Genomic DNA, 23,026 nt, shown 5'->3' with positions numbered 1-23,026 from the left:
GAATCCTTCTTCATTTCAAACGATTATCTTAAACAACTATGCTGGTTTGGTCGTCTGCGTGCGTATCTGGACGTTAATTTATTTACGGACCCGCCCAAACAGCTCGCTCTGATTCGATGAAAATAAAACAGCCGGCAAAAAGCCTCAGCTCACTTTGATTCGATAAAAAATAAATAATTAACACGCCCGGAAGAGAGCGATAGCATAGGTTTGGCAAGGTCTGCGCCGCAGTGCTGCAGTGCACTGTGGGCGCAGACCCTGCGCTGTGTGAGTGTGGTGTGTATTCAAGTGTGCGAATGGTAGTTACGCTAATATTACGTTTATTTATGTAAAAAATGGGTGCTGCGTGCTGCGATTAGTGGAGTCCCCAAACAACTTTACCTTACGAGTAGGCAGGGGTCGCTATACAGTAAGTCTTAGCGGACTGAGCTGGCAGCTTCACCTGCCAGGACCACGGCCAGTTGCGTAGCGCACCCCTACAGTTTCGCCCATGGGTCAATACCCCCATGGGGCAACCCAGCTGACTGTTTGATGGGTACAATGGGTACTTTTCGGTTTATCCGGCTTATTACCATTATTATGTATTGACGTTGATCACGTCTCCATGGACGGCTTGCTGTCTACTTCGGTTGTGCAATTCAGATGTTGTGCATGCTGCTGCTGGTAAGGGCATGTGTTGCATAATATGCAGCATGTGTCCGCGTATCATGTTTGGCACGGATGCAGTTGGCGTTACTGTACATTTATCATGTTTTGGAGTCACAATCCCATGCACTTTGAAATGTAATAAACGGTCTACAAAGGTTGCAGCCCGGCCCCCGCCGCTGTCACTCTCTGGCCGTTGCACAAGCCATATCGGAATTTGCGACATGCTAAAACAATGAGTACAGTGTGACACCACCCGGGTAACTCCCGGGATCAAAATGGCCATTGGAAAGTGATCGCTTTATTGAGATGATTATGGTACTACCACAGGGTATTGTGAACGGTTCAGGAGGAGGAGAGGTCTGGATTTCTAAGTCTCACAGTACCGGTAAGAAGCGCCGGGTGGGGGATGCCCTCCACTGGGGTACAAATTCTGTCATTATTAGTATACGATCATGCAATGTTTCTATCTGCAAGCTGTCATAACTGAAACGATCTCCGTTATTGTTCGATTGAGAAATGGAGTGACCCACACCTCTGATACCATATGTGAGGAACCCAAAAATCTGATGCATGCGTAAAACACCCACAATGGGAATACGTAAACGTAAAAACACCAACAAAATACATTTTAATATAAGAAAACAATTGTTGGCCCCATAGCGCATCTGTCTGTGTGTGTACATACAGACGGTGGATGCAGGGGCCAACCTGTGTGCGATCGGAACGGTGCAATTGCTGACCAATGTCACTGTGGATGGCGCACACGCTGACGCACACCGGAGATGTGTCTTTGCGATGCAAGGCATGGTGGATGGTGGAGCGCATATGGATGGTGCGTTACGAATAAAATAAAACAAAACAAACCGCTGGAAGCAGCCATGCGAGCAGGCTACCTTGAGAGCGATCGCGAATGGATTGCGTGTCTGGAAAAACACTCGCTCTTTCAGATGCCGTACCAGCTTCGTCAACTCTTCGCTACCATTCTGCGTACCAGTACCGCCAGCTGACCAACAAAGAAGAAATGGTAAATCTTCTTGGTTCTTTCGGTAAAGTCACGTAGAAGGGAAGTAATAAAATAATAATAATAAAACATAATAAAATATTTCTCACGACGTTTTGGCCACAACGCAAGCAGCCGTCCTCAGGTGAAAACCAGGTCTGTCGAGGCGACAGCGTCTGAATGAAACAGCACACGTTCTTGGAGCATATATATAAGCTGGGTTGGAAGGGGGGAAAAGGGCGCCTTGACAAAATAATTTGCATATCAAGAGGAATTTAGCATATTTATGGGAAATGTAGGTATGTGATTAGTACTACTTATGCCCGTGCATTATGCAGGATTAGCAGCATCAAAGGCAGGGGATATGGGAAATGCAGGTCTGTGATTAGTACTAATTATGCCCGTGCATTATGCAGGATTAGCAGCATCAAAGGGAGGGGATATGGGAAATGCAGGTATTTGATTAGTACTACTTATACCCGTGCATTATGCAGGATTAGCAGCATCAAAGAAAATAAAACAAATGGTAAAGTTCAAGACCCTTCACAGCCTCCACGAGTTTCTCACGGCAGGTGGGATGGCTCTGTCGGACTTTGACGACCTCCCGCAGCTTTCCGAGTACCCACACTTGGTCTTGGACTCGCTGCTTGAGAACAACCATATCCGCCGCGAATTGGACACGAAGGACTTCCCATTTCGACTTCGGCGCAAACAGTTCCCCATTGTCCCAGCCTTCGCGATGACCATCAACAAGGCGCAAGGGCAAACTGTTCACAACCTGGGATTATATCTACCAACGCCATGCTTCTCGCACGGCCAACTGTACGTGGCACTATCGCGAGTCACGGCAAGATCCAACATCAAGGCGCTTATTGAGGGACCTGACGACGAGGAGGAAGACGGAGTGTACACGAAGAATATCCTGTATCGCCATATATTTCAATAGGTTGCATTCTATATTTGAATAAGTTGCATTCTTTAATATTGTCGATTGAGCATCTCATAAAAATACATATAACCTCACAAAAATAAACATAAAACAATCACCAAAACATATCTATTGTGTCCAGCCACTTTCAACTCCCCACCAACCAAGCATATACACACCGCCCGCGAAGCGGGCGGCGACTGCTAGTTTATTGAGTATTAGAGTTTATTTCTAGTTATAATTTCTGTCAATCACAAATCTGCCCCACTCTGACCGAGTCCCCGATAGTAAAGTCGTTAGGTTCCCCACATGTAACGCGGGAGACCAGGGTTCAATTCCCCGTCGGGAAGAGCAACTCTTTTTTAAAAAATGGCCACTGGCTCTCATTGTTATTACAATTTAAAAGGACTTGCTCTTGACTTTAATCACGTGATTTTCCCTAATCGTTAGGTAACCTGCTGCTCTAACCAGCTTGAACTTTTAAAGATAAACCCCTCTTCATTTCAATCGGTAATATGCCGAGTATATGGGTTCATTTCTACTTGTTATAATATCAGTCAATCTAGAATCAGTCGCATTCTGAGCGAGTCCTCGATAGTATAGTGGTTAGTATCCCCGCCTGTCACGCGGGAGACCGGGGTTCAATTCCCCGTCGGGGAGAGCAACTCTTTTTAAAATGAAATGGCCACTGGCTCTCATTGTTATTACAATTTAAAATCACTTGCTGTTCCCTTTTATCACGTTAATTTCACCAAACGTCGACTCACCTGCTGCACTCAAAAGCCTGAACTTTTAAAGATGAATCCTTCTTCATTTCAAGCTATTATTTACTGAGAATATGAGTTTTTTTGTTATAATTGCTGTCAATCACGAAATTAGCCCCACTCTGACCGAGTCCTCGATAGTAACGTCGTTAGTTTCCCCACATGGAACGCGGGAGACCAGGGTTCAATTCCCCGTCGGGGAGAACTACTCTTTTAAAAATGTTTTGACCTCTGGCTCTCCTTATTGTTATTACTATTTGAAAGGACTTGCTCTTTAATCACGTGATTTTCCCTAATCGTTAGGTAACCTGCTGCTCTAACCAGCTTGAACTTTTAAAGATAAACCCCTCTTCATTTCAATCGGTAATATGCCGAGTATATGGGTTCATTTCTACTTGTTATAATATCAGTCAATCTACAATCAGCCTCATTCTGAGCGAGTCCTCGATAGTATAGTGGTTAGTATCCCCGCCTGTCACGCGGGAGACCGGGGTTCAATTCCCCGTCGGGGAGAGCAACTCTTTTAAAAAAGAAAATGGCCACTGGCTCTCATTGTTATTACAATTTAAAATGACTTGCTGTTCACTTTTATCACGTGATTTTCACCAAACGTTGAGTCACCTGCTGCACTTAAAAGCCTGAACTTTTAAAGATGAATCCTTCTTCATTTCAACGATTTTTTTTTGAGTATTAGAGTTTATTTCTAGTTATAATTTCTGTCAATCACAAATCTGCCCCCACTCTGACCGAGTCCCCGATAGTAAAGTCGTTAGGTTCCCCACATGTAACGCGGGAGACCAGGGTTCAATTCCCCGTCGGGAAGAGCAACTCTTTTTTAAAAAATGGCCACTGGCTCTCATTGTTATTACAATTTAAAAGGACTTGCTCTTGACTTTAATCACGTGATTTTCCCTAATCGTTAGGTAACCTGCTGCTCTAACCAGCTTGAACTTTTAAAGATAAACCCCTCTTCATTTCAATCGGTAATATGCCGAGTATATGGGTTCATTTCTACTTGTTATAATATCAGTCAATCTACAATCAGCCTCATTCTGAGCGAGTCCTCGATAGTATAGTGGTTAGTATCCCCGCCTGTCACGCGGGAGACCGGGGTTCAATTCCCCGTCGGGGAGAGCAACTCTTTTAAAAAAGAAAATGGCCACTGGCTCTCATTGTTATTACAATTTAAAATGACTTGCTGTTCACTTTATCACGCGATTTTAACCAAACCTTGAGTCACCTGCTGCACTTAAAAGCCTGAACTTTTAAAGATGAATCCTTCTTCATTTCAAACGATTATTTAATGAGTATTAGAGTTTATTTCTAGTTATAATTTCTGTCAATCACAATTCTGCCCCACTCTGACCGAGTCCCCGATAGTAAAGTCGTTAGGTTCCCCACATGTAACGCGGGAGACCAGGGTTCAATTCCCCGTCGGGAAGAGCAACTCTTTTTTAAAAAATGGCCACTGGCTCTCATTGTTATTACAATTTAAAAGGACTTGCTCTTTACTTTAATCACGTGATTTTCCCTAATCGTTAGGTAACCTGCTGCTCTAACCAGCTTGAACTTTTAAAGATAAACCCCTCTTCATTTCAATCGGTAATATGCCGAGTATATGGGTTCATTTCTACTTGTTATAATATCAGTCAATCTACAATCAGCCGCATTCTGAGCGAGTCCTCGATAGTATAGTGGTTAGTATCCCCGCCTGTCACGCGGGAGACCGGGGTTCAATTCCCCGTCGGGGAGAGCAACTCTTTTAAAAATGAAATGGCCACTGGCTCTCATTGTTATTACAATTTAAAATTACTTGCTGTTCCCTTTTATCACGTTAATTTCACCAAACGTCAACTCACCTGCTGCACTCAAAAGCCTGAACTTTTAAAGATGAATCCTTCTTCATTTCAAGCTATTATTTACTGAGAATATGAGTTTTTTTTGTTATAATTGCTGTTAATCACGAATTAGCCCCACTCTGACCGAGTCCTCGATAGTAACGTCGTTCGTTTCCCCACATGGAACGCGGGAGACCAGGGTTCAATTCCCCGTCGGGAGAACTACTCTTTTTAAAATGTTTTGGCCTCTGGCTCTCCTTATTGTTATTACTATTTGAAAGGACTTGCTCTTTAATCACGTGATTTTCCCTAATCGTTAGGTAACCTGCTGCTCTAACCAGCTTGAACTTTTAAAGATAAACCCCTCTTCATTTCAATCGGTAATATGCCGAGTATATGGGTTCATTTCTACTTGTTATAATATCAGTCAATCTACAATCAGCCTCATTCTGAGCGAGTCCTCGATAGTATAGTGGTTAGTATCCCCGCCTGTCACGCGGGAGACCGGGGTTCAATTCCCCGTCGGGGAGAGCAACTCTTTTAAAAAAGAAAATGGCCACTGGCTCTCATTGTTATTACAATTTAAAATGACTTGCTGTTCACTTTTATCACGTGATTTTCACCAAACGTTGAGTCACCTGCTGCACTTAAAAGCCTGAACTTTTAAAGATGAATCCTTCTTCATTTCAAACGATTATTTATTGAGTATTAGAGTTTATTTCTAGTTATAATTTCTGTCAATCACAAATCTGCCCCACTCTGACCGAGTCCCCGATAGTAAAGTCGTTAGGTTCCCCACATGTAACGCGGGAGACCAGGGTTCAATTCCCCGTCGGGAAGAGCAACTCTTTTTAAAAAATGGCCACTGGCTCTCCTTATTGTTATTACAATTTAAAATGACTTGCTGTTTACTTTTATCACGTGATTTTCACCAAACGTTGAGTCACCTGCTGCTCTAACCAGCTTGAACTTTTAAAGATAAACCCCTCTTCATTTCAATCGGTAATATGCCGAGTATATGGGTTCATTTCTACTTGTTATAATATCAGTCAATCTACAATCAGCCTCATTCTGAGCGAGTCCTCGATAGTATAGTGGTTAGTATCCCCGCTGTCACGCGGGAATATGAGTATATGAGTTATTTTATTGTTATAATTCTGTCAATCACAATCAGCCCATCTGACCGGGGTTCAATTCCCCGTCGGGAAGAGCAACTCTTTTTAAAAAAATGGCCACTGGCTCTCATTGTTATTACAATTTAAAAGGACTTGCTCTTTACTTTAATCACGTGATTTTCCCTAATCGTTAGGTAACCTGCTGCTCTAACCAGCTTGAACTTTTAAAGATAACCCCCTCTTCATTTCAATCGGTAATATGCCGAGTATCGGGGTTGATTTCTACTTGTTATAATATCAGTCAATCTACAATCAGCCTCATTCTGAGCGAGTCCTCGATAGTATAGTGGTTAGTATCCCGCGTGTGACGCGGGAGACCGGGGTTCCATTCCCCGTCGGGGAGAGCAACACTTTTAAAAAATAAAATGGCCACTGGCTCTCATTGTTATTACAATTTAAAATGACTTGCTGTTCACTTTATCCCGTGATTTTCACCAAACGTTGAGTCACCTGCTGCACTTAAAAGCCTGAACTTTTAAAGATGAATCCTTCTTCATTTCAAACGATTATTTATTGAGTATTAGAGTTTATTTCTAGTTATAATTTCTGTCAATCACAAATCTGCCCCACTCTGACCGAGTCCCCGATAGTAAAGTCGTTAGGTTCCCCACATGTAACGCGGGAGACCAGGGTTCAATTCCCCGTCGGGAAGAGCAACTCTTTTTTAAAAAATGGCCACTGGCTCTCATTGTTATTACAATTTAAAATGACTTGCTGTTTACTTTAATCACGTGATTTTCCCCAATCGTTGAGTCACCTGCTGCTCTAACCAGCTTGAACTTTTAAAGATAAACCCCTCTTCATTTCAATCGGTAATATGCCGAGTATATGGGTTCATTTCTACTTGTTATAATATCAGTCAATCTACAATCAGCCTCATTCTGAGCGAGTCCTCGATAGTATAGTGGTTAGTATCCCCGCCTGTCACGCGGGAGACCGGGGTTCAATTCCCCGTCGGGGAGAGCAACTCTTTTAAAAAAGAAAATGGCCACTGGCTCTCATTGTTATTACAATTTAAAATGACTTGCTGTTCACTTTATCACGCGATTTTAACCAAACCTTGAGTCACCTGCTGCACTTAAAAGCCTGAACTTTTAAAGATGAATCCTTCTTCATTTCAAACGATTATTTAATGAGTATATAGAGTTTATTTCTAGTTATAATTTCTGTCAATCACAATTCTGCCCCACTCTGACCGAGTCCCCGATAGTAAAGTCGTTAGGTTCCCCACATGTAACGCGGGAGACCAGGGTTCAATTCCCCGTCGGGAAGAGCAACTCTTTTTTAAAAAATGGCCACTGGCTCTCATTGTTATTACAATTTAAAAGGACTTGCTCTTTACTTTAATCACGTGATTTTCCCTAATCGTTAGGTAACCTGCTGCTCTAACCAGCTTGAACTTTTAAAGATAAACCCCTCTTCATTTCAATCGGTAATATGCCGAGTATATGGGTTCATTTCTACTTGTTATAATATCAGTAAATCTAGAATCATTTGCATTCTGAGCGAGTCCTCGATAGTATAGTGGTTAGTATCCCCGCCTGTCACGCGGGAGACCGGGGTTCAATTCCCCGTCGGGGAAGAGCTACACTTTTTAAAATGTTTTGGCCACTGGCTCTCATTGTTATTACAATTTAAAATCACTTGCTGTTCCCTTTTATAACGTTAATTTCACCAAACGTCAAATCACCTGCTGCACTCAAAAGCCTGAACTTTTAAAGATGAATCCTTCATCATTTCAAGCTATTATTTACTGAGAATATGGTTTTTTTTTGTTATAATTGCTGTCAATCACGAATTAGCCTCACTCTCACCGAGTCCTCGATAGGAACGTCGTTAGTTTCCCGACATGGAACGCGGGAGACCAGGGTTCAATTCCCCGTCGGGAAGAGCAACTCTTTTTTTAAAAATGGCCACTGGCTCTCATTGTTATTACAATTTAAAAGGACTTGCTCTTTACTTTAATCACGTGATTTTCCCTAATCGTTAGGTAACCTGCTGCTCTAACCAGCTTGAACTTTTAAAGATAACCCCCTCTTCATTTCAATCGGTAATATGCCGAGTATATGGGTTCATTTCTACTTGTTATAATATCAGTCAATCTACAATCAGCCTCATTCTGAGCGAGTCCTCGATAGTATAGTGGTTAGTATCTCCGCCTGTTACGCGGGAGACCGGGGTTCAATTCCCCGTCGGGGAGAGCAACTTTTTAAAAAAAGAAAATGGCCACTGGCTCTCATTGTTATTACAATTTAAAATGACTTGCTGTTCACTTTATCACGCGATTTTAACCAAACCTTGAGTCACCTGCTGCACTTAACAGCCTGAACTTTTAAAGATGAATCCTTCTTCATTTCAAACGATTATCTTAAACAACTATGCTGGTTTGGTCGTCTGCGTGCGTATCTGGACGTTAATTTATTTACGGACCCGCCCAAACAGCTCGCTCTGATTCGATGAAAATAAAACAGCCGGCAAAAAGCCTCAGCTCACTTTGATTCGATAAAAAATAAATAATTAACACGCCCGGAAGAGAGCGATAGCATAGGTTTGGCAAGGTCTGCGCCGCAGTGCTGCAGTGCACTGTGGGCGCAGACCCTGCGCTGTGTGAGTGTGGTGTGTATTCAAGTGTGCGAATGGTAGTTACGCTAATATTACGTTTATTTATGTAAAAAATGGGTGCTGCGTGCTGCGATTAGTGGAGTCCCCAAACAACTTTACCTTACGAGTAGGCAGGGGTCGCTATACAGTAAGTCTTAGCGGACTGAGCTGGCAGCTTCACCTGCCAGGACCACGGCCAGTTGCGTAGCGCACCCCTACAGTTTCGCCCATGGGTCAATACCCCCATGGGGCAACCCAGCTGACTGTTTGATGGGTACAATGGGTACTTTTCGGTTTATCCGGCTTATTACCATTATTATGTATTGACGTTGATCACGTCTCCATGGACGGCTTGCTGTCTACTTCGGTTGTGCAATTCAGATGTTGTGCATGCTGCTGCTGGTAAGGGCATGTGTTGCATAATATGCAGCATGTGTCCGCGTATCATGTTTGGCACGGATGCAGTTGGCGTTACTGTACATTTATCATGTTTTGGAGTCACAATCCCATGCACTTTGAAATGTAATAAACGGTCTACAAAGGTTGCAGCCCGGCCCCCGCCGCTGTCACTCTCTGGCCGTTGCACAAGCCATATCGGAATTTGCGACATGCTAAAACAATGAGTACAGTGTGACACCACCCGGGTAACTCCCGGGATCAAAATGGCCATTGGAAAGTGATCGCTTTATTGAGATGATTATGGTACTACCACAGGGTATTGTGAACGGTTCAGGAGGAGGAGAGGTCTGGATTTCTAAGTCTCACAGTACCGGTAAGAAGCGCCGGGTGGGGGATGCCCTCCACTGGGGTACAAATTCTGTCATTATTAGTATACGATCATGCAATGTTTCTATCTGCAAGCTGTCATAACTGAAACGATCTCCGTTATTGTTCGATTGAGAAATGGAGTGACCCACACCTCTGATACCATATGTGAGGAACCCAAAAATCTGATGCATGCGTAAAACACCCACAATGGGAATACGTAAACGTAAAAACACCAACAAAATACATTTTAATATAAGAAAACAATTGTTGGCCCCATAGCGCATCTGTCTGTGTGTGTACATACAGACGGTGGATGCAGGGGCCAACCTGTGTGCGATCGGAACGGTGCAATTGCTGACCAATGTCACTGTGGATGGCGCACACGCTGACGCACACCGGAGATGTGTCTTTGCGATGCAAGGCATGGTGGATGGTGGAGCGCATATGGATGGTGCGTTACGAATAAAATAAAACAAAACAAACCGCTGGAAGCAGCCATGCGAGCAGGCTACCTTGAGAGCGATCGCGAATGGATTGCGTGTCTGGAAAAACACTCGCTCTTTCAGATGCCGTACCAGCTTCGTCAACTCTTCGCTACCATTCTGCGTACCAGTACCGCCAGCTGACCAACAAAGAAGAAATGGTAAATCTTCTTGGTTCTTTCGGTAAAGTCACGTAGAAGGGAAGTAATAAATTAATAATAATAAAAACATAATAAAATATTTCTCACGACGTTTTGGCCACAACGCAAGCAGCCGTCCTCAGGTGAAAACCAGGTCTGTCGAGGCGACAGCGTCTGAATGAAACAGCACACGTTCTTGGAGCATATATATAAGCTGGGTTGGAAGGGGGGAAAAGGGCGCCTTGACAAAATAATTTGCATATCAAGAGGAATTTAGCATATTTATGGGAAATGTAGGTATGTGATTAGTACTACTTATGCCCGTGCATTATGCAGGATTAGCAGCATCAAAGGCAGGGGATATGGGAAATGCAGGTCTGTGATTAGTACTAATTATGCCCGTGCATTATGCAGGATTAGCAGCATCAAAGGGAGGGGATATGGGAAATGCAGGTATTTGATTAGTACTACTTATACCCGTGCATTATGCAGGATTAGCAGCATCAAAGAAAATAAAACAAATGGTAAAGTTCAAGACCCTTCACAGCCTCCACGAGTTTCTCACGGCAGGTGGGATGGCTCTGTCGGACTTTGACGACCTCCCGCAGCTTTCCGAGTACCCACACTTGGTCTTGGACTCGCTGCTTGAGAACAACCATATCCGCCGCGAATTGGACACGAAGGACTTCCCATTTCGACTTCGGCGCAAACAGTTCCCCATTGTCCCAGCCTTCGCGATGACCATCAACAAGGCGCAAGGGCAAACTGTTCACAACCTGGGATTATATCTACCAACGCCATGCTTCTCGCACGGCCAACTGTACGTGGCACTATCGCGAGTCACGGCAAGATCCAACATCAAGGCGCTTATTGAGGGACCTGACGACGAGGAGGAAGACGGAGTGTACACGAAGAATATCCTGTATCGCCATATATTTCAATAGGTTGCATTCTATATTTGAATAAGTTGCATTCTTTAATATTGTCGATTGAGCATCTCATAAAAATACATATAACCTCACAAAAATAAACATAAAACAATCACCAAAACATATCTATTGTGTCCAGCCACTTTCAACTCCCCACCAACCAAGCATATACACACCGCCCGCGAAGCGGGCGGCGACTGCTAGTTTATTGAGTATTAGAGTTTATTTCTAGTTATAATTTCTGTCAATCACAAATCTGCCCCACTCTGACCGAGTCCCCGATAGTAAAGTCGTTAGGTTCCCCACATGTAACGCGGGAGACCAGGGTTCAATTCCCCGTCGGGAAGAGCAACTCTTTTTTAAAAAATGGCCACTGGCTCTCATTGTTATTACAATTTAAAAGGACTTGCTCTTGACTTTAATCACGTGATTTTCCCTAATCGTTAGGTAACCTGCTGCTCTAACCAGCTTGAACTTTTAAAGATAAACCCCTCTTCATTTCAATCGGTAATATGCCGAGTATATGGGTTCATTTCTACTTGTTATAATATCAGTCAATCTACAATCAGCCTCATTCTGAGCGAGTCCTCGATAGTATAGTGGTTAGTATCCCCGCCTGTCACGCGGGAGACCGGGGTTCAATTCCCCGTCGGGGAGAGCAACTCTTTTAAAAATGAAATGGCCACTGGCTCTCATTGTTATTACAATTTAAAATTACTTGCTGTTCCCTTTTATCACGTTAATTTCAACCAAACGTTAACTCACCTGCTGCACTCAAAAGCCTGAACTTTTAAAGATGAATCCTTCTTCATTTCAAGCTATTATTTACTGAGAATATGAGTTTTTTTGTTATAATTGCTGTCAATCACGAATTAGCCCCACTCTGACCGAGTCCTCGATAGTAACGTCGTTAGTTTCCCCACATGGAACGCGGGAGACCAGGGTTCAATTCCCCGTCGGGGAGAACTACTCTTTTAAAAATGTTTTGGCCTCTGGCTCTCCTTATTGTTATTACTATTTGAAAGGACTTGCTCTTTTAATCACGTGATTTTCCCTAATCGTTAGGTAACCTGCTGCTCTAACCAGCTTGAACTTTTAAAGATACACCCCTCTTCATTTCAATCGGTAATATGCCGAGTATATGGGTTCATTTCTACTTGTTATAATATCAGTCAATCTACAATCAGCCTCATTCTGAGCGAGTCCTCGATAGTATAGTGGTTAGTATCCCCGCCTGTCACGCGGGAGACCGGGGTTCAATTCCCCGTCGGGGAGAGCAACTCTTTTAAAAAAGAAAATGGCCACTGGCTCTCATTGTTATTACAATTTAAAATGACTTGCTGTTCACTTTTATCACGTGATTTTCACCAAACGTTGAGTCACCTGCTGCACTTAAAAGCCTGAACTTTTAAAGATGAATCCTTCTTCATTTCAAACGATTATTTACTGAGTATTAGAGTTTATTTCTAGTTATAATTTCTGTCAATCACAAATCTGCCCCACTCTGACCGAGTCCCCGATAGTAAAGTCGTTAGGTTCCCCACATGTAACGCGGGAGACCAGGGTTCAATTCCCCGTCGGGAAGAGCAACTCTTTTAAAAATGGCCACTGGCTCTCATTGTTATTACAATTTAAAAGGACTTGCTCTTGACTTTAATCACGTGATTTTCCCTAATCGTTAGGTAACCTGCTGCTCTAACCAGCTTGAACTTTTAAAGATAAACCCCTCTTCATTTCAATCGGTAATATGCCGAGTATATGGGTTCATTTCTACTTGTTATAATATCAGTCAATCTACAATCAGCCTCATTCTGAGCGAGTCCTCGATAGTATAGTGGTTAGTATCCCCGCCTGTCACGCGGGAGACCGGGGTTCAATTCCCCGTCGGGAGAGCAACTCTTTTAAAAAAGAAAATGGCCACTGGCTCTCATTGTTATTACAATTTAAAATGACTTGCTGTTCACTTTATCACGCGATTTTTAAACCAAACCTTGAGTCACCTGCTGCACTTAAAAGCCTGAACTTTTAAAGATGAATCCTTCTTCATTTCAAACGATTATTTAATGAGTATTAGAGTTTATTTTCTAGTTTAATTTCTGTCAATCACAATTCTGCCCCACTCTGACCGAGTCCCCGATAGTAAAGTCGTTAGGTTCCCCACATGTAACGCGGGAGACCAGGGTTCAATTCCCCGTCGGGAAGAGCAACTCTTTTTTAAAAAATGGCCACTGGCTCTCATTGTTATTACAATTTAAAAGGACTTGCTCTTTACTTTAATCACGTGATTTTCCCTAATCGTTAGGTAACCTGCTGCTCTAACCAGCTTGAACTTTTAAAGATAAACCCCTCTTCATTTCAATCGGTAATATGCCGAGTATATGGGTTCATTTCTACTTGTTATAATATCAGTCAATCTACAAATCAGCCTCATTCTGAGCGAGTCCTCGATAGTATAGTGGTTAGTATCCCCGCCTGTCACGCGGGAGACCGGGGTTCAATTCCCCGTCGGGGAGAGCAACTCTTTTAAAAAAGAATATGGCCACTGGCTCTCATTGTTATTACAATTTAAAATTACTTGCTGTTCCCTTTTATCACGTTAATTTCACCAAACGTTGACTCACCTGCTGCACTCAAAAGCCTGAACTTTTAAAGATGAATCCTTCTTCATTTCAAGCTATTATTTACTGAGAATATGAGTTTTTTTTTTATAATGCTGTTAATCACGAAATAGCCCCACTCTGACCGAGTCCTCGATAGTAACGTCGTTAGTTTCCCCACATGGAACGCGGGAGACCAGGGTTCAATTCCCCGTCGGGGAGAACTACTCTTTTAAAATGTTTTGCCTCTGGCTCTCCTTATTGTTATTACTATTTGAAAGGACTTGCTCTTGACTTTAATCACGTGATTTTCCCTAATCGTTAGGTAACCTGCTGCTCTAACCAGCTTGAACTTTTAAAGATAAACCCCTCTTCATTTCAATCGGTAATATGCCGAGTATATGGGTTCATTTCTACTTGTTATAATATCAGTCAATCTACAATCAGCCTCATTCTGAGCGAGTCCTCGATAGTATAGTGGTTAGTATCCCCGCCTGTCACGCGGGAGACCGGGGTTCAATTCCCCGTCGGGGAGAGCAACTCTTTTAAAAAAAAAAATGGCCACTGGCTCTCATTGTTATTACAATTTAAAATGACTTGCTGTTCACTTTATCACGTGATTTTACACCAAACGTTGAGTCACCTGCTGCACTTAAAAGCCTGAACTTTTAAAGATGAATCCTTCTTCATTTCAAACGATTATTTAATGAGTATTAGAGTTTATTTCTAGTTATAATTTCTGTCAATCACAAATCTGCCCCACTCTGACCGAGTCCCCGATAGTAAAGTCGTTAGGTTCCCCACATGTAACGCGGGAGACCAGGGTTCAATTCCCCGTCGGGAAGAGCAACTCTTTTTAAAAAATGGCCACTGGCTCTCATTGTTATTACAATTTAAAAGGACTTGCTCTTTACTTTAATCACGTGATTTTCCCTAATCGTTAGGTAACCTGCTGCTCTAACCAGCTTGAACTTTTAAAGATAAACCCCTCTTCATTTCAATCGGTAATATGCCGAGTATATGGGTTCATTTCTACTTCTTATAAGTTCAGCAATCTACAATCAGCCTCATTCTGAGCGAGTCCTCGATAGTATAGTGGTTAGTATCCCCGCCTGTCACGCGGGAGACCGGGGTTCAATTCCCCGTCGGGGAGAGCAACTCTTTTAAAAAAGAAAATGGCCACTGGCTCTCATTGTTATTACAATTTAAAATGACTTGCTGTTCACTTTATCACGCGATTTTAACCAAACCTTGAGTCACCTGCTGCACTTAAAAGCCTGAACTTTTAAAGATGAATCCTTCTTCATTTCAAACGATTATTTAATGAGTATTAGAGTTTATTTCTAGTTATAATTTCTGTCAATCACAATTCTGCCCCACTCTGACCGAGTCCCGATAGTAAAGTCGTTAGTTCCCCACATGTAACGCGGGAGACCAGGGTTCAATTCCCCGTCGGGAAGAGCAACTCTTTTTAAAAAATGGCCACTGGCTCTCATTGTTATTACATTTAAAAGGACTTGCTCTTTACTTTAATCACGTGATTTTCCCTAATCGTTAGGTAACCTGCTGCTCTAACCAGCTTGAACTTTTAAAGATAAACCCCTCTTCATTTCAATCGGTAATATGCCGAGTATATGGGTTCATTTCTACTTGTTATAATATCAGTCAATCTACAATCAGCCTCATTCTGAGCGAGTCCTCGATAGTATAGTGGTTAGTATCCCCGCCTGTCACGCGGGAGACCGGGGTTCAATTCCCCGTCGGGGAGAGCAACTCTTTTAAAAAAGATAATGGCCACTGGCTCTCATTGTTATTACAATTTAAAATGACTTGCTGTTCCCTTTTATCACGTTAATTTCACCAAACGTTGACTCACCTGCTGCACTCAAAAGCCTGAACTTTTAAAGATGAATCCTTCTTCATTTCAAGCTATTATTTACTGAGAATATGAGTTTTTTTGTTATAATTGCTGTCAATCACGAATTAGCCCCACTCTGACCGAGTCCTCGATAGTAACGTCGTTAGTTTCCCCACATGGAACGCGGGAGACCAGGGTTCAATTCCCCGTCGGGGAGAACTACTCTTTTAAAAAATGTTTTGGCCTCTGGCTCTCCTTATTGTTATTACTATTTGAAAGGACTTGCTCCTTTAATCACGTGATTTTCCCTAATCGTTAGGTAACCTGCTGCTCTAACCAGCTTGAACTTTTAAAGATAAACCCCTCTTCATTTCAATCGGTAATATGCCGAGTATCTGGGTTCATTTCTACTTGTTATAATATCAGTCAATCTACAATCAGCCTCATTCTGAGCGAGTCCTCGATAGTATAGTGGTTAGTATCCCCGCCTGTCACGCGGGAGACCGGGGTTCAATTCCCCGTCGGGGAGAGCAACTCTTTTAAAAATAAAATGGCCACTGGCTCTCATTGTTATTACAATTTAAAATGACTTGCTGTTCACTTTTATCACGTGATTTTCACCAAACGTTGAGTCACCTGCTGCACTTAAAAGCCTGAACTTTTAAAGATGAATCCTTCTTCATTTCAAACGATTATTTACTGAGTAATTAGAGTTTATTTCTAGTTATAATTTCTGTCAATCACAAATCTGCCCACTCTGACCGAGTCCCCGATAGTAAAGTCGTTAGGTTCCCCACATGTAACGCGGGAGACCAGGGTTCAATTCCCCGTCGGGAAGAGCAACTCTTTTTTAAAAAATGGCCACTGGCTCTCATTGTTATTACAATTTAAAAGGACTTGCTGTTTACTTTAATCACGTGATTTTCCCTAATCGTTAGGTAACCTGCTGCTCTAACCAGCTTGAACTTTTAAAGATAAACCCCTCTTCATTTCAATCGGTAATATGCCGAGTATATGGGTTCATTTCTACTTGTTATAATATCAGTCAATCTACAATCAGCCCCATTCTGAGCGAGTCCTCGATAGTATAGTGGTTAGTATCCCCGCCTGTCACGCGGGAGACCGGGGTTCAATTCCCCGTCGGGAAGAGCAACTCTTTTTTAAAAAATGGCCACTGGCTCTCATTGTTATTACAATTTAAAAGGACTTGCTCTTTACTTTAATCACGTGATTTTCCCTAATCGTTAGGTAACCTGCTGCTCTAACCAGCTTGAACTTTTAAAGATAAACCCCTCTTCATTTCAATCGGTAATATGCCGAGTATCTGGGTTCATTTCTACTTGTTATAATATCAGTCAATCTACAATCAGCCTCATTCTGAGCGAGTCCTCGATAGTATAGTGGTTAGTATCCCCGCCTGTCACGCGGGAGACCGGGGTTCAATTCCCCGTCGGGGAGAGCAACTCTTTTAAAAAAGAAAATGGCCACTGGCTCTCATTGTTATTACAATTTAAAATGACTTGCTGTTCCCTTTATCACGTGATTTTCACCAAACGTTGAGTCACCTGCTGCACTTAAAAGCCTGAACTTTTAAAGATGAATCCTTCTTCATTTCAAACGATTATTTACTGAGTATTAGAGTTTATTTCTAGTTATAATTTCTGTCAATCACAATCTGCCCCACTCTGACCGAGTCCCCGATAGTAACGTCGTTAGGTTCCCCACATGTAACGCGGGAGACCAGGGTTCAATTCCCCGTCGGGAAGAGCAACTCTTTTTTAAAAATGGCCACTGGCTCTCATTGTTATTACAATTTAAAAGGACTTGCTCTTGACTTTAATCACGTGATTTTCCCTAATCGTTAGGTAACCTGCTGCTCTAACCAGCTTGAACTTTTAAAGATAAACCCCTCTTCATTTCAATCGGTAATATGCCGAGTATATGGGTTCATTTCTACTTGTTATAATATCAGTCAATCTACAATCAGCCTCATTCTGAGCGAGTCCTCGATAGTATAGTGGTTAGTATCCCCGCCTGTCACGCGGGAGACCGGGGTTCAATTCCCCGTCGGGAGAGCAACTCTTTTAAAAAAGAAAATGGCCACTGGCTCTCATTGTTATTACAATTTAAAATTACTTGCTGTTCCTTTATCACGTTAATTCACCAAACGTTGACTCACCTGCTGCACTCAAAAGCCTGAACTTTTAAAGATGAATCCTTCTTCATTTCAAGCTATTATTTACTGAGAATATGAGTTTTTTTGTTATAATTGCTGTCAATCACGAATTAGCCCCACTCTGACCGAGTCCTCGATAGTAACGTCGTAGTTTCCCCACATGGAACGCGGGAGACCAGGGTTCAATTCCCCGTCGGGAGAACTACTCTTTTTAAAAATGTTTGGCCTCTGGCTCTCCTTATTGTTATTACTATTTGAAAGGACTTGCTCTTTAATCACGTGATTTTCCCTAATCGTTAGGTAACCTGCTGCTCTAACCAGCTTGAACTTTTAAAGATAAACCCCTCTTCATTTCAATCGGTAATATGCCGAGTATCTGGGTTCATTTCTACTTGTTATAATATCAGTCAATCTACAATCAGCCTCATTCTGAGCGAGTCCTCGATAGTATATAGTGGTTAGTATCCCCGCCTGTCACGCGGGAGACCGGGGTTCAATTCCCCGTCGGGGAGAGCAACTCTTTTAAAAAAGAAAATGGCCACTGGCTCTCATTGTTATTACAATTTAAAATGACTTGCTGTTCACTTTTATCACGTGATTTTCACCAAACGTTGAGTCACCTGCTGCACTTAAAAGCCTGAACTTTTAAAGATGAATCCTTCTTCATTTCAAACGATTATTATCTGAGTATAGAGTTTATTTCTTATAATTGCTGTCAATCACAATCTGCCCCACTCTGACCGAGTCCCGATAGTAACGTCGTTAGTTTCCCCACATGTAACGCGGGAGACCAGGGTTCAATTCCCCGTCGGGAGAGCAACTCTTTTTAAAAAATGGCCACTGGCTCTCCTTATTGTTATTACAATTTAAAGGACTTGCTTTACTTTAATCACGTGATTTTCCCTAATCGTTAGGTAACCTGCTGCTCTAACCAGCTTGAACTTTTAAAGATAAACCCCTCTTCATTTCAATCGGTAATATGCCGAGTATATGGGTTCATTTCTACTTGTTATAATATCAGTCAATCTACAATCAGCCTCATTCTGAGCGAGTCCTCGATAGTATAGTGGTTAGTATCCCCGCCTGTCACGCGGGAGACCGGGGTTCAATTCCCCGTCGGGGAGAGCAACTCTTTTAAAAAAGAAAATGGCCACTGGCTCTCATTGTTATTACAATTTAAAATGACTTGCTGTTCCACTTTATCACGCGATTTTAACCAAACCTTGAGTCACCTGCTGCACTTAAAAGCCTGAACTTTTAAAGATGAATCCTTCTTCATTTCAAACGATTATTTAATGAGTATTATGAGTTTATTTCTAGTTATAATTTCTGTCAATCACAATTCTGCCCCACTCTGACCGAGTCCCCGATAGTAAAGTCGTTAGGTTCCCCACATGTAACGCGGGAGACCAGGGTTCAATTCCCCGTCGGGAAGAGCAACTCTTTTTAAAAAATGGCCACTGGCTCTCATTGTTATTACAATTTAAAAGGACTTGCTCTTTACTTTAATCACGTGATTTTCCCTAATCGTTAGGTAACCTGCTGCTCTAACCAGCTTGAACTTTTAAAGATAAACCCCTCTTCATTTCAATCGGTAATATGCCGAGTATATGGGTTCATTTCTACTTGTTATAAATCAGTCAATCTACAATCAGCCTCATTCTGAGCGAGTCCTCGATAGTATAGTGGTTAGTATCCCCGCCTGTCACGCGGGAGACCGGGGTTCAATTCCCCGTCGGGGAGAGCAACTCTTTTAAAAAAGAAAATGGCCACTGGCTCTCATTGTTATTACAATTTAAAATTACTTGCTGTTCCCTTTTATCACGTTAATTTCACCAACGTTGACTCACCTGCTGCACTCAAAAGCCTGAACTTTTAAAGATGAATCCTTCTTCATTTCAAGCTATTATTTACTGAGAATATGAGTTTTTTTGTTATAATTGCTGTCAATCACGAATTAGCCCCACTCTGACCGAGTCCTCGATAGTAACGTCGTTAGTTTCCCCACATGGAACGCGGGAGACCAGGGTTCAATTCCCCGTCGGGAGAACTACTCTTTAAAATGTTTTGGCCTCTGGCTCTCCTTATTGTTATTACTATTTGAAAGGACTTGCTCTTTAATCACGTGATTTTCCCTAATCGTTAGGTAACCTGCTGCTCTAACCAGCTTGAACTTTTAAAGATAAACCCCTCTTCATTTCAATCGGTAATATGCCGAGTATATGGGTTCATTTCTACTTGTTATAATATCAGTCAATCTACAATCAGCCTCATTCTGAGCGAGTCCTCGATAGTATAGTGGTTAGTATCCCCGCCTGTCACGCGGGAGACCGGGGTTCAATTCCCCGTCGGGGAGAGCAACTCTTTTAAAAAAAAAAATGGCCACTGGCTCTCATTGTTATTACAATTTAAAATGACTTGCTGTTCACTTTATCACGTGATTTTCACCAAACGTGAGTCACCTGCTGCACTTAAAAGCCTGAACTTTTAAAGATGAATCCTTCTTCATTTCAAACGATTATTTAATGAGTATTAGAGTTTATTTCTAGTTATAATTTCTGTCAATCACAAATCTGCCCCACTCTGACCGAGTCCCCGATAGTAAAGTCGTTAGGTTCCCCACATGTAACGCGGGAGACCAGGGTTCAATTCCCCGTCGGGAAGAGCAACTCTTTTTTAAAAAATGGCCACTGGCTCTCATTGTTATTACAATTTAAAAGGACTTGCTCTTCACTTTAATCACGTGATTTTCCCTAATCGTTAGGTAACCTGCTGCTCTAACCAGCTTGAACTTTTAAAGATAAACCCCTCTTCATTTCAATCGGTAATATGCCGAGTATATGGGTTCATTTCTACTTGTTATAATATCAGTCAATCTACAATCAGCCTCATTCTGAGCGAGTCCTCGATAGTATAGTGGTTAGTATCCCCGCCTGTCACGCGGGAGACCGGGGTTCAATTCCCCGTCGGGAAGAGCAACTCTTTTTAAAAAATGGCCACTGGCTCTCATTGTTATTACAATTTAAAAGGACTTGCTCTTTACTTTAATCACGTGATTTTCCCTAATCGTTAGGTAACCTGCTGCTCTAACCAGCTTGAACTTTTAAAGATAAACCCCTCTTCATTTCAATCGGTAATATGCCGAGTATATGGGTTCATTTCTACTTGTTATAATATCAGTCAATCTACAATCAGCCTCATTCTGAGCGAGTCCTCGATAGTATAGTGGTTAGTATCCCCGCCTGTCACGCGGGAGACCGGGGTTCAATTCCCCGTCGGGAGAGCAACTCTTTTAAAAAAGAAAATGGCCACTGGCTCTCATTGTTATTACAATTTAAAATGACTTGCTGTTCACTTTATCACGCGATTTTAACCAAACGTTGAGTCACCTGCTGCACTTAAAAGCCTGAACTTTTAAAGATGAATCCTTCTTCATTTCAAACGATTATTTAATGAGTATTAGAGTTTATTTCTAGTTATAATTTCTGTCAATCACAAATCTGCCCCACTCTGACCGAGTCCCCGATAGTAAAGTCGTTAGGTTCCCCACATGTAACGCGGGAGACCAGGGTTCAATTCCCCGTCGGGAAGAGCAACTCTTTTTTAAAAAATGGCCACTGGCTCTCATTGTTATTACAATTTAAAAGGACTTGCTCTTTACTTTAATCACGTGATTTTCCCTAATCGTTAGGTAACCTGCTGCTCTAACCAGCTTGAACTTTTAAAGATAAACCCCTCTTCATTTCAATCGGTAATATGCCGAGTATATGGGTTCATTTCTACTTGTTATATATCAGTCAATCTACAATCAGCCTCATTCTGAGCGAGTCCTCGATAGTATAGTGGTTAGTATCCCCGCCTGTCACGCGGGAGACCGGGGTTCAATTCCCCGTCGGGGAGAGCAACTCTTTTAAAAAAGAAAATGGCCACTGGCTCTCATTGTTATTACAATTTAAAATGACTTGCTGTTCACTTTATCACGCGATTTTAACCAAACCTTGAGTCACCTGCTGCACTTAAAAGCCTGAACTTTTAAAGATGAATCCTTCTTCATTTCAAACGATTATTTAATGAGTATTAGAGTTTATTTCTAGTTATAATTTCTGTCAATCACAAATCTGCCCCACTCTGACCGAGTCCCCGATAGTAAAGTCGTTAGGTTCCCCACATGTAACGCGGGAGACCAGGGTTCAATTCCCCGTCGGGAAGAGCAACTCTTTTTAAAAAATGGCCACTGGCTCTCATTGTTATTACAATTTAAAAGGACTTGCTCTTTACTTTAATCACGTGATTTTCCCTAATCGTTAGGTAACCTGCTGCTCTAACCAGCTTGAACTTTTAAAGATAAACCCCTCTTCATTTCAATCGGTAATATGCCGAGTATATGGGTTCATTTCTACTTGTTATAATATCAGTCAATCTACAATCAGCCTCATTCTGAGCGAGTCCTCGATAGTATAGTGGTTAGTATCCCCGCCTGTCACGCGGGAGACCGGGGTTCAATTCCCCGTCGGGGAGAGCAACTCTTTTAAAAAAGAAAATGGCCACTGGCTCTCATTGTTATTACAATTTAAAATACTTGCTGTTCCCTTTTATCACGTTAATTTCACCAAACGTTGATCACCTGCTGCACTCAAAAGCCTGAACTTTTAAAGATGAATCCTTCTTCATTTCAAGCTATTATTTACTGAGAATTGAGTTTTTTTGTTATAATTGCTGTCAATCACGAATTAGCCCACTCTGACCGAGTCCTCGATAGTAACGTCGTTAGTTTCCCCACATGGAACGCGGGAGACCAGGGTTCAATTCCCCGTCGGGAAGAGCAACTCTTTTTTAAAAATGGCCACTGGCTCTCATTGTTATTACAATTTAAAAGGACTTGCTCTTTACTTTAATCACGTGATTTTCCCTAATCGTTAGGTAACCTGCTGCTCTAACCAGCTTGAACTTTTAAAGATAAACCCCTCTTCATTTCAATCGGTAATATGCCGAGTATATGGGTTCATTTCTACTTGTTATAATATCAGTCAATCTACAATCAGCCTCATTCTGAGCGAGTCCTCGATAGTATAGTGGTTAGTATCCCCGCCTGTCACGCGGGAGACCGGGGTTCAATTCCCCG

The 23,026-nt window shown here is 42.1% G+C and overlaps 27 non-coding genes across 27 annotated transcripts; all 27 read left to right on the top strand.

Moving 5' to 3' along the window:
* Positions 1-3,164: 3,164 nt before the first annotated feature.
* trnad-guc lies at positions 3,165-3,236 on the top strand. Its single transcript has one exon. It is a non-coding gene; the product is annotated as a tRNA-Asp (tRNA).
* A 545-nt stretch (positions 3,237-3,781) lies between these two features.
* trnad-guc lies at positions 3,782-3,853 on the top strand. The gene has a single exon. It is a non-coding gene; the product is annotated as a tRNA-Asp (tRNA).
* A 548-nt stretch (positions 3,854-4,401) lies between these two features.
* Positions 4,402-4,473, top strand: trnad-guc. The gene has a single exon. It is a non-coding gene; the product is annotated as a tRNA-Asp (tRNA).
* A 547-nt stretch (positions 4,474-5,020) lies between these two features.
* trnad-guc lies at positions 5,021-5,092 on the top strand. Its single transcript has one exon. It is a non-coding gene; the product is annotated as a tRNA-Asp (tRNA).
* A 544-nt stretch (positions 5,093-5,636) lies between these two features.
* On the top strand, positions 5,637-5,708 carry trnad-guc. The gene has a single exon. It is a non-coding gene; the product is annotated as a tRNA-Asp (tRNA).
* Positions 5,709-7,243: 1,535 nt separating this feature from the next.
* On the top strand, positions 7,244-7,315 carry trnad-guc. Its single transcript has one exon. It is a non-coding gene; the product is annotated as a tRNA-Asp (tRNA).
* A 548-nt stretch (positions 7,316-7,863) lies between these two features.
* On the top strand, positions 7,864-7,935 carry trnad-guc. Its single transcript has one exon. It is a non-coding gene; the product is annotated as a tRNA-Asp (tRNA).
* Positions 7,936-8,481: 546 nt separating this feature from the next.
* On the top strand, positions 8,482-8,553 carry trnan-guu. Its single transcript has one exon. It is a non-coding gene; the product is annotated as a tRNA-Asn (tRNA).
* Positions 8,554-11,858: 3,305 nt separating this feature from the next.
* Positions 11,859-11,930, top strand: trnad-guc. The gene has a single exon. It is a non-coding gene; the product is annotated as a tRNA-Asp (tRNA).
* Positions 11,931-12,476: 546 nt separating this feature from the next.
* trnad-guc lies at positions 12,477-12,548 on the top strand. The gene has a single exon. It is a non-coding gene; the product is annotated as a tRNA-Asp (tRNA).
* A 545-nt stretch (positions 12,549-13,093) lies between these two features.
* trnad-guc lies at positions 13,094-13,166 on the top strand. Its single transcript has one exon. It is a non-coding gene; the product is annotated as a tRNA-Asp (tRNA).
* Positions 13,167-13,714: 548 nt separating this feature from the next.
* Positions 13,715-13,786, top strand: trnad-guc. Its single transcript has one exon. It is a non-coding gene; the product is annotated as a tRNA-Asp (tRNA).
* A 547-nt stretch (positions 13,787-14,333) lies between these two features.
* trnad-guc lies at positions 14,334-14,405 on the top strand. Its single transcript has one exon. It is a non-coding gene; the product is annotated as a tRNA-Asp (tRNA).
* Positions 14,406-14,951: 546 nt separating this feature from the next.
* trnad-guc lies at positions 14,952-15,023 on the top strand. The gene has a single exon. It is a non-coding gene; the product is annotated as a tRNA-Asp (tRNA).
* A 543-nt stretch (positions 15,024-15,566) lies between these two features.
* Positions 15,567-15,638, top strand: trnad-guc. The gene has a single exon. It is a non-coding gene; the product is annotated as a tRNA-Asp (tRNA).
* Positions 15,639-16,185: 547 nt separating this feature from the next.
* trnad-guc lies at positions 16,186-16,257 on the top strand. Its single transcript has one exon. It is a non-coding gene; the product is annotated as a tRNA-Asp (tRNA).
* A 547-nt stretch (positions 16,258-16,804) lies between these two features.
* trnad-guc lies at positions 16,805-16,876 on the top strand. Its single transcript has one exon. It is a non-coding gene; the product is annotated as a tRNA-Asp (tRNA).
* Positions 16,877-17,114: 238 nt separating this feature from the next.
* Positions 17,115-17,186, top strand: trnad-guc. The gene has a single exon. It is a non-coding gene; the product is annotated as a tRNA-Asp (tRNA).
* A 545-nt stretch (positions 17,187-17,731) lies between these two features.
* Positions 17,732-17,804, top strand: trnad-guc. Its single transcript has one exon. It is a non-coding gene; the product is annotated as a tRNA-Asp (tRNA).
* Positions 17,805-18,342: 538 nt separating this feature from the next.
* On the top strand, positions 18,343-18,416 carry trnad-guc. Its single transcript has one exon. It is a non-coding gene; the product is annotated as a tRNA-Asp (tRNA).
* A 540-nt stretch (positions 18,417-18,956) lies between these two features.
* trnad-guc lies at positions 18,957-19,028 on the top strand. The gene has a single exon. It is a non-coding gene; the product is annotated as a tRNA-Asp (tRNA).
* Positions 19,029-19,575: 547 nt separating this feature from the next.
* trnad-guc lies at positions 19,576-19,647 on the top strand. The gene has a single exon. It is a non-coding gene; the product is annotated as a tRNA-Asp (tRNA).
* Positions 19,648-20,188: 541 nt separating this feature from the next.
* Positions 20,189-20,260, top strand: trnad-guc. Its single transcript has one exon. It is a non-coding gene; the product is annotated as a tRNA-Asp (tRNA).
* Positions 20,261-20,806: 546 nt separating this feature from the next.
* Positions 20,807-20,878, top strand: trnad-guc. Its single transcript has one exon. It is a non-coding gene; the product is annotated as a tRNA-Asp (tRNA).
* A 237-nt stretch (positions 20,879-21,115) lies between these two features.
* trnad-guc lies at positions 21,116-21,188 on the top strand. Its single transcript has one exon. It is a non-coding gene; the product is annotated as a tRNA-Asp (tRNA).
* A 544-nt stretch (positions 21,189-21,732) lies between these two features.
* trnad-guc lies at positions 21,733-21,804 on the top strand. Its single transcript has one exon. It is a non-coding gene; the product is annotated as a tRNA-Asp (tRNA).
* Positions 21,805-22,350: 546 nt separating this feature from the next.
* trnad-guc lies at positions 22,351-22,422 on the top strand. Its single transcript has one exon. It is a non-coding gene; the product is annotated as a tRNA-Asp (tRNA).
* The last annotated feature ends 604 nt before the right edge of the window (positions 22,423-23,026 follow it).

This window comes from Callorhinchus milii, unplaced genomic scaffold (assembly GCF_018977255.1).
Source record: "Callorhinchus milii isolate IMCB2004 unplaced genomic scaffold, IMCB_Cmil_1.0 Scaffold821, whole genome shotgun sequence".
NCBI lineage: Eukaryota > Metazoa > Chordata > Chondrichthyes > Chimaeriformes > Callorhinchidae > Callorhinchus > Callorhinchus milii.
Note: the sequence above shows the minus strand (reverse complement) of the source record. Positions and strands in the feature narration are given on the sequence as shown.